Source organism: Spermophilus citellus, assembly GCF_964194105.1.
Source record: "Spermophilus citellus genome assembly, chromosome: 4".
Taxonomy (NCBI): Eukaryota; Metazoa; Chordata; class Mammalia; order Rodentia; family Sciuridae; genus Spermophilus; species Spermophilus citellus.
The window spans coordinates 192,275,277-192,290,956 of NC_138185.1; the positions used below are offsets into that span (position 1 = coordinate 192,275,277).

Here is a 15,680-nt window from a genome sequence, read left to right on the forward strand (position 1 = left end):
TTAATTTGTCTTTGAGAGTTATTCTTTAACCTATATGTTATTTAGAAGTATGTTGTTTAATCTACAAATATTTTTGAAATTTTACACTTTTTTTTTTTAAAGAGAGAGTGAGAGAGGGGAGAGAGAGAGAGAGAGAGAGAGAATTTTTAATATTTATTTTTTAGTTCTCGGCGGACACAACATCTTTGTTGGTATGTGGTGCTGAGGATCGAACCCGGCCGCACGCATGCCAGGCGAGCGCGCTACCGCTTGAGCCACATCCCCAGCCCTGAAATTTTACATTCTCTTTTCTGCTATTGATTGCTAGTTTAATTCCACTGTGATCCAAGATCACACTTTCTATGATACATATTCTAAATTTTTTCAGGTGTGTTTTTTTAAATATTTTTTTTTCAGTTGTAGTTGGGCATAATATCTTTATTTTATTTATTTATTTTTATGTGGTGCTGAGGATCGAACCCAGGGCCTCACACATACCAGGTGAGTGCTCTACCACTGATCCACAACCCCAGCCCTGTTCAGGTGTGTTTATGACCCAGAATGTGGACTCTCTTGAGTAATGTTTCATGTGAGCATGAGTAAAATGTTTCTTCTGCTGTCACTGGATGAAGTATTTTATACATTAGATCCAATTGATTGATGGCTGTTCAGGTCAACTATGTCTTCACTGATTTTCTATCTGCTAGATCTGTCATTTACTGATAGAGCCATGTTGAAGTCTTCAACTATGATAGTGGATTTATCTATTTCTCATCTCCTTTCAGTCTTTGCCTTATGTATTTTGACCTCTCTTATTAGGTGCCTATACACTAAGGATTGTCAAATCTTCTTGGAGAATTGACCCCTTTGTCATTACACAATGCCCCTCTTCGTCCCTAATAATTTTGCTTCTCTGAGGTCTTGTCTAAAATTAATGTAGTTATTGCAACTTTCTTTTGATCAGTGTTAGCATGGTTTATCTTTCTGCATCTTTTTACTTTTAATGTCTCTGTCTTTCTATATTTAAAATAGGTTTCTTGTAGATAACATATAGCAGGGTTTAGAGTCTCCCAATCTCTGCTTTTTTTCTGTATCCTGATCAAAAATCATACAATACCCCCTTCTTATTATCCCCCATTTTATATATATTAGTGCAATATCTAAAGTTATAAAAATTGTGAAGTTCTAAAAATTTGGATTGATAAAATATAAGATTATGTACATAAAAATTTAAAAATATCAGCCATTAATAGAAGGATATATGATTCCCCTCACACACACCTTGGAAAGAATGGGTGAAATGAGAATAGTGAGAGATTGTGTAGGAGAACTCGCCTTGGGTGTCATCTTTGCAAGGCCTTTGGAAGGCCTAGCAGGCAAGTGGCAGTAAAAGATAATAATAAATACCACTTATTCAGCATTTACTTTTTGTTGAGGGGTTGTATCTGTAACTTCAAGATCAGTTACTGATTCTCAAGATAAGTATATGAGGTAGGTATAACCATGCACATTTTACAGATAAGACTGAGGTTTAGAGCTGGGATATAAAGCAAGATCTTCATGGTTAAAAGCTGTGCTCTTCCCTTTACATTAGTGCTTCTCAAACTTTAATGTGCATGAAATCATCTGGAGGTCTCTTTAAAATGTTAATATTGCAATAGACCTAGGCAGGAGCCACAGGTTCTACAGTTCCAACAAACTCCTGCTAATGTTGATGCTGCCAGTTCATGGAATGTGTCTTGAGTCATGAGACTATATATGATACTTCATTTTTTAAAAAATATTTTTTAGTTGTTTATGGACCTTTATTTTATTCATTTATTTATGTACGGTGCTGAGAATTGAACCCAGTGCCTCACACATGTGAGACAAGTGCTCTACCACTGAGCCACAACCCCAGCTCTGATACTTCATTTTTTTCTTCAGAGTTTAAGTGGTATTCCTATGTCACATACCTGGTCCATGGTAAAATCAAGATTCTTGAATCCATGTCTGTTTGACTCCAAAACCTGTGCTCTTAGGCATTAAATATGCTGTCTCCTTCTCCTAGAAGGGAACAGGACCCCCAGCTTCCTGGCTGGGGTTTAAAAGAAAATTCAAATCTCTGGGAAATAGACATGAAGCAAAAATACTAAAAGGGTTACCAAGACAGATCCTCTGACAGGGAATAAGACTAGGGCTCAGTTACCAGACTGTGGCACAGGGTGGGGCCCAAGTCTTAGGAACAAGACCGAAGCTGAATTTCCAGGTGTGGGCCAGAGTTGGTTGGATCCCTCCTAGATCCTGAAATGGTGCCAGTGACCAGAGCAGGACTAGCCCTAAAGTTGCAATGAACATGGGAGAAAAGGACACAGGGGCTGAGAGTGCGACTACTTCATATTCTTCTCCCCGGGATCCTTGGCACTGCCCAGAGAGGTGAGGCCTTTTGTAAGGCTCAGTAGTATCCTCTGGGGCTGTAGACCCCACTTCCTGAACTCCCCTTTCCCATCCTCTGTTCTCTTGATTCCCTCCCACCCTCAGTCCTCTGTTTGCATGCTCCCTCATTGCAGAACAGGATGGGTCTATGTTTCAGACCCTTATTCTCTTGATTAAGCACTCTCAGGATTCATAATAATTGCCTTATGTTTTTCTATCTTTTTTCCTAATCTGTCTTGTTCCCTTTGATTGGCCAGGGCATAGGGTGGGTCTCTGGGAAGGTGCAGAGGAGCTATTATTGGCTCTGTATGGAGTATGCAGCCAGGAGGAGCACAGAGCAGGAGAATGGAGAGCTGAGTGTTTCTGACGGTTCTTGTCCCATGCTTTTTCACATCAGGAGTCCAGCTGTCCTCGCTACACCAGCTGTCAGTTCAAGAGCTGCTTCAGAGTCAGTGACTATATTAGGCTCTTGGTCAGAACTTTTGATTGACTTTTGGCTAAAGTCCACTTCAGTATTTCCATAACCAAGAACAGGTACAAATGTTGGCATAAGTTACAGTGTTCAAAAGAGAAAGTGATCAAATAAATTTCTTACCATAAAAAAATGACATTTCCAAAGTAACATTACAAAAGAAATTATATCCAAGTTACTGTTGTGGAAAAAAAAAAGTCTTTTTCACAGGCAGAGATAGGTAATAACCTCTCTACCATGACCTAGGACCCCACCATATGCCTACTGTCACTTCTGCCCCAAGCAGGGTCTCTTTGTCCAAGAGACTTCCTCCATCAAGAGGAGGAACGTCTGGAGGCAAAAAAAGAGCTGATGCAGAAAAGGAACTGTTGACATCCTCTTATTTACTTATCCTTCCTTTGCCTCTTTGATTCATTTTAAAATTCATTTTGATTCCTTTTTGAGACCTGATTACTGTTGAGCCCCTCTATCTGCTCGTGATTGTCAAAAGCAAGTCCAAATGAAGAGTCCCTGCTAGGATCATCCATGACATGAGAAACTTCCAAAGGCTACAAACATTTAATTTTTATATATCCCAGTTTTGTTGTTTTGTTTTTGTTTTTGTTGTTGTTGTTTTTCAATTTCATACCAGGCACAGTGGTGCATGCCTGCAGTCTAAGCCACTTGGGAAGCTGAGGCAGGAGGATCACTTGAGCCCAGGAGTGCATGACCAGCCTGGGCAACATACCAATACCTCAGTCCAAAACAAACAAACAAAAACTCTCACAACATGTATTTTTTTTTACATATACATAAAAGACTCTAGAGGGATACACTTCAGCTATTAACTATAGTTATCTTTAGGATGAGATTGCATAGCGGGAAGGGCTTCGTATCTTTTACCTCCTACAAGGCAAAATGCGCTTGAATTTTTAAGGTAATGAGCATTACTTTTATGATTTGTGATAAAGAAGGAGGAATGGAAAAGGAAGGAGAGAGAGATTTGAGAAGGAGAGATGGAAATATAGATGGAGAGAGGAGAGAGAGGAGAGAGAGAGAGAGAGAGAGAGAGAGAGAGAGAGAGAGAGAGAGAGAGGAGAGAGAAAAGCAAGGCTGTGTCCACCCTCCTCCACCCTCTGCCTGAATAAGACCCAGGGAATTTCATCTATGTCCTGTCCTGCAGGAGCAATTGGAGCCCTCATAGAAACAGCAGCTGTTCACTCTCTTTGGTGCATTATTCATCATCCATTTATTTTATGAGATTTGTCAGAGTCAAGAGAGCTCAAGATAAAAATACACACAATAACTTTTGGCCATTTGAAAAATCAAAGCAATCACTGGGCATGGTGGCACATGCCTGTAATCCCAGCTATTCGGGAGGCTGAGGCAGGAGGATCTCAAATTCTAGGTCAACCTAGGCAACTTAATAAGACCCTGTCTTAATATAAAAACTACAAAGGGCTTGGGATGTTGCGCAATGGTAGAGCACCCTTGGTTCAATCCCCAACACTACCAACAGAAAAAATAAATAAAAACAATGAACATTATTTTGGGGAGACTGAAGACAAGAGGGAAAACATAAAAATAAAAAAATTGGGCAAGAAAAAAAACAGCAGTCTCGAGGAAAGGGCAGTTAAGTCCCAGTCCTTAGAAATCCCAGGATTCCGCTCCACCCTGTTTCTGCTACAGCAACCTTGTCTTCTAGAGGCTAGGCTAGAGAAGTAGACACAGAAATCACTACCTCAGGGTCTCCCTCATTCCCTACAGAATGTGCACAGCACTGGCTAGAAGCTGAGGACATGAATCCTCAAGGTCAAATTTTTCAAGACCCATGGCCAAACTTACCTGCCTAGGAACCCTCCCTCTCTGTTCTGTCCTTTAGCAATAGGGCTTCTGTGTTCATGTCTATGTGCTCATTTTTTTCAGTTATTTTCCACGTGTTAACTGTTCCTGGACCTTGTTATGGTGTTGGTCTTGTGTCTATTTTATTGATCTGAAAACTCTGAGCACAGGCTGTGCCAGGCCTCTGTACCCCACTGGGGTATCTGGGTACTGCTTCATCCACAGAGGGTGTCCAGTGACCTTCCATCCCCTTCCTGCCATCTCTTGACACCCTTCTCTAGTGACATTGCCCAGGAGCCAGAAGGACCATGCTTAGCAGATGACCATGCAGGCACGACTGTGACTATTTAATTCTAGCCAAGGGCATGGGGGAAAGGACAGGGCCCCGGCACCTGTGGCCTCTCCACTGAGAGGAGGCAGGGCTAATAATAGGAGAGGAGATTAGGGAGGGATTTGAATTGCATTGTTATCTCACAGGAATGGCGCTTGCTGGAGAGACTTCTCCCAAGCTTTTCCAAGAGCTGTGCCACCGCCCTGCCCCTGTGGCTGCAAGAGTAGTCCTGTCTTTCACTCCTTCTCTCTCTTCCCTCCTTCCTCTGCTTTTCTGTCAACCCTCATCCATTCCTTTACCTTCCTTCTGTCCCCCACCCAATTCCTCATCCCTTTCTCTCTGTGTTCTGGTCCCTTGCACCCATCGCCCTACCTCTCTGCCTTGATCTGCTTTTCCCCACCACTTCCTACAATGTCCTTCCATGAAGGGTTTTCTTTGTCCACCTCCGGCCCTTCTGGTGCCTTTGTCCACCCCGTCTCTTGCTAGGAGTCTTGCTGTCTTCTGCTGTAGGATCCAGATTTGTCTTCTTTTACCTCTGTCTTCCTTCCTTCCCCTAAAACATTTAGGCCAGATTTGGGGGGGGGGGTAGGGTGGGGTAGGGGGATGGGTACTGGGGGCACTTGGCCACTGAGCCTCATCCCCAGCCTTATTTTGTATCTTATTTAGAGACTGGGTCTCACTGAGTTGTTTAGGGCCTCACAAAGTTGCTGAGGCTGACTTTGAACTCATGATCCTCCTGCCTCAGCCTCCTGAGCTGCTGGGATTATAAACATGCATCACCACACCCAGCCAGATTTTTTAAAATTAATTATTTATCTATCTATCTATTTATTTATTTTTAGTTATAGATGGATGCAATACCTTTATTTATTTATTTATTTTAGTGAGAGAATTTTTAATATTTATTTTTTAGTTTTCGGCGGACACAACATCTTTCTTTGTATGTGGTGCTGAGGATCGAACCCGGGCCGCACGCATATCAGGCGAGCGCGCTACCGCTTGAGCCACATCCCCAGCCCCTTATTTATTTATTTTTATGTGGTGCTGAGGATTGAACCCAGTGCCTCACACGTGTGAGGCAAGCTCTCTACCACTGAGCTACCACCCCATCTCCATTTAGGCCAGTTTTGTGTTCACTCTTTCTCTGTCCCTGTGGCTCTGCCTTCTCCCCTGGCTGAGCCAGGTAAGCAGGGGTAATAGAAACTGATACAGGGTAGACTGATGGCCTCCATTTCCCCAACAACTAGCAATTAGCACCCAGACATCAAACATAGGGACACTGCTAAGAACAAGTCCCAGGACATGCAGGCTGTGGGAGATACCGCCTGGAGCTCCGCTACAGCTATTCTTAGGACCCAGCACCACAAAAGGGCCTTTGCTTTGTTTTACTCCACCCCTTTGGAACTGCTCCTGGAAGCCAAGACTGTATGTAATCTCAGAGACAAGGGGCCCAGCACGGGGAGGCCAGGCTGGAATCTGTACATGCCCCCTGTCCTGACATCCCCCCCACATCCGGCTTTGCCCTTGGGCAAGGTCATCTCTCCCCATAATACACAGACATGCGGCTCTGCTAATTTTTCTATAGTCTTAACTTATTTCCATGACTGCCTTGGATCTCACAGCTGGACCCTTGCTACTCTGCAGGCCCCCTTGTTCATCCCTCTCCCAGGCTCCCCAGGGATACCTTCTAGACCTTTACCCACTCACACCGCACCAAACCAACCACTGCACCCTTCTGCTCCTTTCCCATGGTTCCTGCTTGAAATGTTTCAGCTTTTTAAATCTAGTAAATTCAAAGCCTTTTGATAAAGGTTCTTCTTCCTTGCTGCAGATAGGGAAAACCTGCACTGGTCCTTTCAGAATTCAAGAAGCCTGAAATTGCTAGCTGTCAGTTGCTACTCTGTCCTCAAGCCCAAGATGCAGTCCCTCAGATCTCCTGCTGCCCCTGAAAGGGTCCCTGCAGGGAAAGCAGCAGCCAGCCCCTCAAGACTCCTCCATTCCAATCTGACTTTGGGAGTCTCAGGCCAAGAGGCAGCTCACCACCCTCTCCCACATCAAGAAGGACCTGCGTAATGTGTGTATCATTTGTCAACTTCATCCATTTTTAATTTTGTGGGGATTTGGGGCACATATAATAAAGAACTAGAATTATAGTCCTATGCTAGATAGACCAAGACTTGCACAACCAATGGCAGGAAAGTCACATATCCTTGAAGATAGGAATATCAGAGAAGGGTTAGCATTCTACCAACCTCTTGGAACACCAGAGACAAGGAAATCATCCCAGGCAAATACTGAGGCATAAGCAAGCAAAGACACTGAGTTACCAGTCATTGTTTATGTTCCAGATTGCTCCCAAGGCTGCTCCCTGCCCTCCAGCCCTCCTTTAGTCCTCATTCTACCATTGTTGCGCAATAGTAGAGCACCCTTGGTTCAATCCCTCAAGAGGCTAAAACCCTTCTCAGGCCAGTTGGTGAGTTGAAAGCAGCAAGCTCTGCTCCAAGCTCCCTGTACACATCTGGAGCTGAGCTGGGAGCCAACAGCCTCACATTTGCAAGTCCACCTTAGGTGATGGAAACCCCAATTCCAGGTATTCCCAAACCATCTTCCAGATTTCCAGGGAGACAGGCATAAATAAATAAATAAATAAATAAATAAATAAATAAACAAAAAACAGAACCAGAATGTATAAAAGAGAATGGGGAACAAAACAAAGGCATCTTTTATCACCACTTCCTAACCTACTCAGGACAGCCCTATCTTTAAAACAAAGTAAACCATGCCATTTGGCCCACTTGCCTTTTGGTGGCTGCCTAATCTTGTTCATTTCACTGCCAAACTCCTCAAATGCTGGGTGTACACCCACTGCCTCCACCTCCAGTCTATTCGTCCTTTCCTCAACTCATTGCAGCCTGGCTCTTGCCCTGCAGCTCAATAGAAGTTGCTTGATCCAAAATTACCCAAGTTCTCTTCTCTGTCTTCCTGACACTTAGCCTTTCTTTGGAATCTGATACTACTGGCCACCTGCTCCTCTTAAAATGCTTCTTGTGGCTTCTAGGAAACTTCCTTCCCTCATTCTCCTGGGCTCTCGAGTGGTCTTCTTCATCCTCTCTGGTCTTCTCTTCCTTCTGCCATCTTTGTACGAAGGCATCTCCTGGACTTTTCCTCTTTTCTCCCATCTCATGGCTTCTTCCACCGTCCTTCACAGACCTGTCTGCCAGTCCCATAATTCTGACTTCTTACAGGACTGAAAAACATCTTCTGCTGGTTTCCCCATTATTACCTCCAACTCCCCCAAACCAAACACTGTGTCCTTCCTTTTTTAGGAAGGCCTTCCAGCCTTGTCCTTTCCTCTTCACGTCTCTCAACATTCTTATTCTTCTTCTTTTTTTTTTTTTTTAATGGTACTGGGGATTGAACCTAGGATCTCATACATGCTGGGCAAGCACTCTACCACTGAGTTAAAACCTTGCTCTTACTCTATTTTTGAGATAGGGTCCTATAAAGTTACTAGAGTCTCACTAAATTACTAAGGGTGACCTTGAACTTGCCAACCTTTTGCCTCAGCCTCCCAAGTCTCTGGGATTACTGGCATGTACCACCATACCCTACTCTCAACCTTGATTGTTTCTATGGCTTCCTTTACAGTCCCTACCTCCTGCCTCTCCTCCCTCAAAGTACTCCCACAGTACCCTGCTGGGCCCTCAAACTCTGCTTTCAGGACATGATAATGTCAACCTAAAGCTGTAGTCATTCTTCATTGCTTCTGGGATACTGTCCATTCTGCTGGTCTGAGAAACATGGCAGATCAGTGGAAAGCAATTTAGAACTAAACAGACATGGGTTTAAATTCCAAAGGCACATTTGCACATTTGCTGCTCTGGGCAATCATCTTGGCTTCTATGAGCCTCATTTGTCACTCACAGACTGCAATTTAAGTGACAGGCAATTGTGATTATTAATTGAGATAATGTGTATAAATACTGTGCATGGTACCTAGATCAAATAAGATTCATACATTCCCTTCCTCTCCTCCACAATGTGACCCCAACTTACCCCCTCCCTTTCTATTTTATGTCCTCATAGGATAGTCTAATAAGGCATGTGTCCTCCCAGTCCTCTCTTTCCTTTGTGTGTGTGTGGGAGTGGAGGTACTGGGGCTTTAACCCAGGGCCTGGCACATGCTAGGCAAGGGCTCTACCATTAAGCTACATCGTCAGCCCATTCTCTGGGGTCCTTTCTAACGCATCACATCATCTGCCCTCCATGCCTTTGGCTATCCTGTGATCTCACCATTTATAATACAATCCAATTTCCAATGCTTCTCAAAGACTTCTCCTCCCTTGAAGCTCCAGTTCCATGTCCCCACCTGGAAATCTTAAACTGCTCTAGTCCACACTGATAATAGCATCTTTGCCCTTGGGTTGTTCAAGATCTGGGCCATACTGTTGGGTCCCTCAGTTTCCAGCATGGTACAATTGGCTTCCCTGGCCTGTGGGAGCGCTTATAAGGAAGAGGTCATGCAATCTTCCTGTGCCCCCCTACCAAAGAGCCTGGCATACAGCAGGGCCAGTAAGGCATCTTCCTGGCTGACTGACTGGAGCCCAACTGTGGATAGAAAGAGAATGAGACAGGCTGGACTGACTGGGGACTGGAATGGAGGTCTTCCAGGAAAATTCACTAAACACCAGCGTTCTATATGAAAACTGTCTGCGGAAGTAGCTCAGATCTGCCAGCTGTGTTTGTGCAGAGAGGTGCACATATGCACATGTGTGTGCAGATATGTGCTTATTCTCACTCACCTGCACTTATGGCTGGGGTAGAGGTGAGGCTGTGTTCCCAGAAGGCCACTTAAGGAAGAGGGACCTATGACATAAGGAACAGAATTCCTTGGGAGGGGGCTGCTGATTACTCAGTCTCTTGGCTTCTCACTGAAAAATTAACTTCCACTCCTAGTATATCCCATGGTTCTCCATATCCTGTGCTGGCCAAACCTGGCAGCCACAGGACATTAAACTAGGAATATTTGTGAACAAAGTAGAGGTTCTAAGGTGGAGGAGCAAGGGCATGTGGAGGGTCCCCAACCAGTGTCCAGCAAATGAACTCCAGAGTGTTGTTTTTTTAGTTTTCTCAATTATTTCATATCCCAGTACCCTAGTCATTCTCCTTCTAGGGGCTTCCCAGACCTCTGCATCCTTTGATTAGTCTGACTCTGCCCAGGGGTGGTTGAAACTGCTAAAGGACCCCTGGGCAATCCAAGGCTGGCTCTGCCCGTCTCCTGAGGACTCTAGGTTTGTCTGCCTCTCTTCCACAGCCCAACTCCCATACCTTGGAGTCAGCCCAGCCCCACCAGGCAGCTCCATCCAGGGCCCCCTAGATATTCAGGCTAGGACACATCCTGCTGATGCTTGGCTTGTGCTCTCATTTGGTGTCTTGGCCTATGTCACCATTTGTCAGCCTAAAGCTGTAGTCATTCTTCATTGCTTCTGGGATATTGTCCATTCTGCTGGTCTGAGCAACATGGCAGGTCAATGGAAAGCAACTAAACAGACATGGGTTGGAATTCCAAAGGGAATGGTGAGCCTCAGGATGCACACTGGCCTTTTAGCAGGGCAGCTCCATGAACAGCAGTCAGGCAGTGGTGCCTCTCTTGACTCAGGGCTGGGAGGTGGGCCTGGGCTGAGCTTAGAACAGCCTCAGCACCCTGGCCCTCTTGCATGATGGGCAGCCGCCCTCTGGGCAGATAAGAGCACAGTACTGCAGGATACCAGATCCACCCTGGCCCATATGATCCCCTGACCCAAGAGGACTTAGTGGGGCTGAGGGAGATATAAAACAAAGGACTTACAGTAGGGTAATGGGCCCTATCATCGGCAGACTGGTTTCCTCAGCTCTGTATTCTTAAGGATAAGAACTGCCTGCTTTGAGGAACCACTATGTGTGTCTGGAGTATTTTAGACTCTTTACCGATTCAAGTAAATATGACTACACTTATGTTATTGATGATAAACTGGCTCAGAGAGATCACATGACTAACCTAGCCTACACAGCTAGAAAATGGAGGAGATGGGTTTCAAGGTGGATATTGTGACCCACTCCAAGTTCCCCAGGCTGCTCCTCTCAGGCCTCCTGAGGCCTCCAGCCCTGGATCCAGACTGTCGCTCTCCATGATGCCTTCTTTTCAGTGAGTTGTGCCCCTCCAAACATTCCCCAAAGGAGAGCTCTACCTTTCCAAAAACACCCCAAACTACACTGGGCTGTCTTTCCAGCTGTCCACTGTCGATCAGAAAGCAGAGATTGTGGAGCAGGGAGCCAGGGGTACAGAGGTACAAAAGACGTTGGAGGCAGCGCGAAGACAAAAGAATGACAAGAAGGAGCAGCTGTCCCTAAAGGGAAACCTGAGACAGGCACAAAGCTCCGCTCCCTAATCCTAGGCTCGTGTGGAGCCAGGATAGGGTCCCCCCAAGGTCAGGGATTCTAGGGACAGGCAGATGGAAGAGCTGGCCCTTCACCCCCACCCCCCGACCCCCGGGCAGGTCTCCTCTCCCATGTGCAAAACAAGTGGTGCCTCGTTCCTCCTCCAGGACCAGGTCCCCTGCCTCTTCCTGCCCACTACTCTCCCTTCCCTTTGGGTTTTGGGGCTCCTCTGATTTCCCTCTTTCCATGCTGAGGTCTATTTTAGTTTACCATATCTCCCCCCACCCCCCGCTGCAATTCCTGGTAGTAATTTTAGCAACTTTTTCTTTGGACTCCTGCAGGCATGTTCACAGCAAATGGCCCCTGTTTCGGCCTGACACTTGATCAGGGTGGTGACAGAGCCCAGACAAAGCAGGCACAATGCCGGGGAGGGGAGAACAGGGAGACAGATCACCTTCCTTCCACTCAGGCCTTATTTGGTCTACCTTGGGCTGCTCTCCCTCAGCCCCTTTTTATTTATAGCATTTTGGTCTGTTCTCCTTTGTCTTGTCTGCTGTCACTCTGTAGTACATGCTGCACAGTTGCCACCCACCCCATAGCATGGGCCCCAGCCCTCACTCCCCCCACTAGGAATGTGTGTGTGTGTGCGAAGGCACTGGTGATAAGCTTGAGTCTGGATTCTACTTCTAAATGTTGAATACAGCTGCCTGGAGGAGGGATCTTTCTTTTGATTACTATTATATTCTCATGGACGAGAAGAAAACCAAGCACATAGTAGATACTCAATAAATACTCGTTAAATAATAAAGGAATGGGCTAAGCGGTTCTGTCTTTAGACAGCAGCAAAGCAGAAGGAGAACAATCATGATGGAGCCAAGGGCAGGTGCTGGAGGAGCTAGGGACTGAGTGGGGGTCCTTTAGGACATCAGATGCTCCAAATTAACATATGAGACAGAGAAGCCAGAGTTAAGGAAATGAGTTCTATTTTGCATTGGAGAGTGGAGAACAGTAACATGGAAACATCCATAGACCAGAGCCCTCCAAACCTGAAAGAAAAAAAAAAGTGAGGTGACAGGGTGTAGAAAAGGCCTCCCAGCTGCATTGCCAAGGAGACTGGTTCAGGGCAGAGACACTGGCTTGAAAGTGGTCACTCATGTCCAAAGCATCCTTTGTTGCAATCTCAATTGCTTGTATCTGTGCCTGAGCCCTGGGAAATCAGAAAGGGGTGGCACTTTTGTGCTTAGAAAGCTGGAAGGGTAGGAAAGGAGCTTTCGCCCTTCATCATGAATCCCTGAGGTCCCTACCAGTGGGGCTGACTCCTCAGCATCTGCAGGACCAAGCCAGGACCCCCAGATTCTGCTCCACTGGGCATGCTAGCAGAAAGGCCCACTGGGGCCTCCTCAGCAACTCTACAACTCTAAACCTCTGCAGCACTGCAGAGCTGCAGCTGCGTCAGACACAGCCCCTGCAGTCTGTGGTCTGTCCCCCACTCACCTGCACCCCACACACACACACCCATCTGCTCAATGCCCTCAGACTTGGTTACAGAGCAGCCCCCATGGGGGCCCCCTCCTGGATTGCCCCTTTCCTCCTGTGCCCATCCCACCTTTAAAATGTACCTGATGGGCACCCCATCCCCCAGGCCTGCCTCTTTCCTCCAAGCTGACAGCTAATCAGATGGATTAATCCGCATGCGCTGAGAGCTGTGCTTGGGAAGAAGGGAGGATTTCAAACCAAACCACGCAGTGGTTGCCTGGACACGGAGCAGTGAGGCTTGCAGACATCCAGCACAGCTCCTTTCTCTCCTCCCCTGTGGCTGCTCCGGGTCTGCAGGAGCCCGGGAGGATTTTCCTGTCCTGTTCTTTTCCCCGTTTGCCAGAACACTAATCACAACCAAGTCTGGTCAGAGGTCACTCCAGCAGAGGCTGAGTGGGTCAGGCAACAGCAGTATTGGTTGGGGGTCTCCTCACTCTGAGCAGCTGTATTATCTATAGCCCTAAGTGTGTGAGCCCCTGGGCTAAGGCATCTAGTACCTGCAGGGTAGATGAGTAATGAGTCAGGAAAAGGCTCCCAACTGGAACCATCAGGCTGCTGGGTCCTGCCTTCACACACACAGTGGGTCCTTCCCTCCTAGGAATCCCAGCCCCCCTTTCTAGGCCAGCTCTGTCCCCCATCTCTTAAGGTTTCTCACCTTGAAATTTTGCTGTTCCCATTAGTTGTGTGACCTTAGAAAAGGCACTTCCCCTCTCCATAAATGAAGAACTTGGATGGATCACTAAAGAATTGTCTGGCTCTGAGGCTCAGTGACCTCAACACATTGACTTCTGGTCCAAAGAAATCACTGCCTGAGCCAGAGTCCCCATGTCTAAGCTCCTGGTCATCCATTGTTCCTACCACCTAACAAGGAAACTTCCTTCCAGTTGCCCCAGGTCAGCTCCCACCTTGGGGTCATGCCCCCAGCTCTGCCCTACCCCTTTATGCTGCTGACACTCAGCCTCTTCCCATCTCACAGTTGGATGCAGGCCCAGGGCAGGGGAGCAGGGAAGACACTGTGAAAATGGGGCCAGGCCAGTGCTGGGGATAGGGGGTACCAGGCTCAGAGTGCAAGGGGCCAGGAGTGCCCTACAGGACAGCCAGGACCCTGTCTGCCAGAGGTCATGGTGGTCGTGGTCAATTTGCTCTCTAGCTAGCTGGGGAATGTGAGGTCTGCCCTGGGAGATATTTTTGCTGCACTTTGAGCCACCCCGCCCCCTGGAACTCAGACCCTGCACGCTCCATGCCATAACAATGACGACCACTTCCAATTGTTTCCTAGCTAGAGGGGGGAGGGGGAGCACTGTTTGGGCAGTGGGGGGGGGCAGGGCGGGGGAAATGCTTTTAGTGACAACAGCCCTTTCTAAATCTGGCTAGGGACTGGGTGCAGGTGGGGGTGGGGGCACCCTGCTGCCCCATATATACAGCCCCTGAGACCAGGTCTGACTCTCAGCTCTTTCCTGCTTTCTGTGAGTTTCCTTGCTGCTCTCAGGTAGGAATGGGAGCTGGAGGCTTCTCCTGGGATAAGGGGGCTCCAGGTTTAAGAAGCAGTTCCCTAGGAACAGCAAGCTTCTTGCAGGGTTCTATGCAGAGTATCCAGTATGGTCATTGAGCACACATGTGCAGATCTAAATATGTATGTCTGTGCCATGGGAATGAGGGGGCTCATGTGTTCCCAAGGGAAGATATCTGTATCTGAGCATATAGGACCAGAATACATAAGAAGAGTGTGTGTGTGTGTGTGTACGCGCATGTGCATGTATAAGTGCATATGTTTTGAATGTAAGGGAAGGTGCGTGCTTCCACTACCTAAGATATGGATAAGGGGGAGATGTATTTATCATCAGGTCAGAGGACAAGCAGGTCCATCTGTGAGAGGAGTGAAAGATGGCAAAGAATGATTACATAGGAATTGTGTATACATACAAGTAGTTCAGTAGGGTCTGGAACATATAATTGTCATGTCCATGCATGTGGAGGCATTTGTCTGTGCATCCAGAAGTCATGACTGTTACAGTGTATGTAACCATGCAGAAAGAGCTCACAGACACGTGGTTGTAGTCACACAGCCATGCAAGCCTATTTATGCTATACACACACACACACACACACACACACACACACACATCTGTTGTTGAGGAACATGTAGCATGCTGGGGGGAGGTGCTGAGGTATAAAAAGGAAGCCTGTCTTTGTGTGATATGTGTGCATAAGAATGTGTGTTCATCAGAGAGCATGTGGCAGTGTTGGGCTGTGTGATGGGGGACCTGGATGAGGACACTCACAGTGTCTTCTCTCTGAAAATGCCCACAAAGAGTGACAAAATAGGGACAGGACGGAAAAGCACTGGCTTTAGAGTCGTGAGGCTCGGGGTCAAGACTTGGCTCTATTACTTATTGTTTTGTCTTGGACAAGCAGGCCACTTAACCCTGATTCCCTCTTCTGTCCAGTGGGGTGAGGATTGAGTAAGTGAATGTGCATAGAAGTGTTTTGAATGAAAACCCTGAACGAATGTGACCACTATTGTTTTTCAGGTGACTCAAAAAAAGTTTCACTGCCTGGGTATATACGAAGGTGGGACCATCTCCCAAGAGTGGGAGGATTGGGGCTCAAGTGTTGCATTAACACCAGGAAACTGTTAGAACTAGTCATTGGGGGAAAGGAAATAGTGTTTGGAAAGGAAGAAAGAGCATGGGACCTGAGAAGCTGACC

General features: G+C 46.7%; 1 long non-coding RNA gene across 1 annotated transcript; it reads right to left on the reverse strand.

The window, feature by feature from the left end:
• Positions 1–12,401: 12,401 nt before the first annotated feature.
• LOC308646952 lies at positions 12,402–14,456 on the reverse strand. The gene is made up of 2 exons (XR_014021536.1): positions 13,627–14,456; positions 12,402–12,481 (listed from the first exon to the last, which is right to left on the reverse strand). It is a non-coding gene; the product is annotated as an uncharacterized lncRNA (long non-coding RNA).
• Positions 14,457–15,680: the final 1,224 nt, after the last annotated feature.